The sequence below is a fragment of the Phoca vitulina genome, unplaced genomic scaffold, assembly GCF_004348235.1.
Source record: "Phoca vitulina isolate PV1807 unplaced genomic scaffold, GSC_HSeal_1.0 scaffold45, whole genome shotgun sequence".
In the NCBI taxonomy this organism is placed as follows: domain Eukaryota; kingdom Metazoa; phylum Chordata; class Mammalia; order Carnivora; family Phocidae; genus Phoca; species Phoca vitulina.
The window spans coordinates 1,901,869-1,902,840 of NW_022589748.1; positions in this window are offsets into that span (position 1 = coordinate 1,901,869).

A 972-nucleotide genomic window follows, 5' to 3' on the forward strand; every position below is an offset into this window, starting at 1 on the left:
ATTTAAAGTGAGGGGTGCCTGGGTGGCTCAGTTGTTAAGCGACTGCGCTGGACTCAGGTGATGATCCCAGGGTCCTGGGATCCAGCCCCACATCAAGCTCCCTGCTCAGCAGGGAGCCTGCTTCTCCTTCTTCCCCTACCTCTCTCTCGCTGTGTCTCTTTCTGTGAAATAAATAAATAAAATCTTAAAAAAAAAAAAAAGTAAAGTGAACTGAGGCTAATGCTTTAAAGAAGACAGCAGTTACTCCTAAGAGCCAGAATGAGGAAAACGTTTGGTCTTTTTGTGGTCCCAACAATATTCCTGTTTTCATCTATGTTCAAACATGATTACAGAGCAGTCGTGTTTATGCCTCACTCCATCACGGTGACAGAATGGCCTTGTGCGCTGTTGGTGTTCTGGGAAATTGTTTATGTCCAGGAGGAGGACATCAAGGCCTAGCTGTGCGGCCAGGCTAGCTCCCAGATGGGAGGGGCCCTTTCCTCTTTCTCATAAGAAAGGCTCTCATTCATTCGACCCTTGTAGATTTTCTGGGTGTCAGGTGCAGAATAATTCGAGGACAAAAGAGACATGGCCCCAGTCCTCAGGGAGCTCAGTGACAAGTCTGCGCTATCTTAAATAGATCGTCAGAAATGGGAGGGAGAGTGGACCAGACCCAAGGAACCGCCAGGACAAAGACCCGGGGGCGGGAGGGGATGCTGAGAGCCATTAGTAGGGCCGCCGGCGGAGCCACGACGAGCACGCGAACTGGAGAGGCCGGCTGAGGTCGAACCCTCGGGCGTGCAAGGCCACGTCTCCCATAGGAACGTGGGCGCTCGGCTGCCCTGATTTGCTCAGACACAGGAAATGAATTCAAGCGGCTTTGATCACGATAAGCCACCCCGCCACGAGCTCATGAATATTCAGCAGGCTGCTTCCGGCTTGCGACTCCGCTCCAGCCCCGCCCTGCTAGCGGACTGCGCTTGCGCTGCTGGC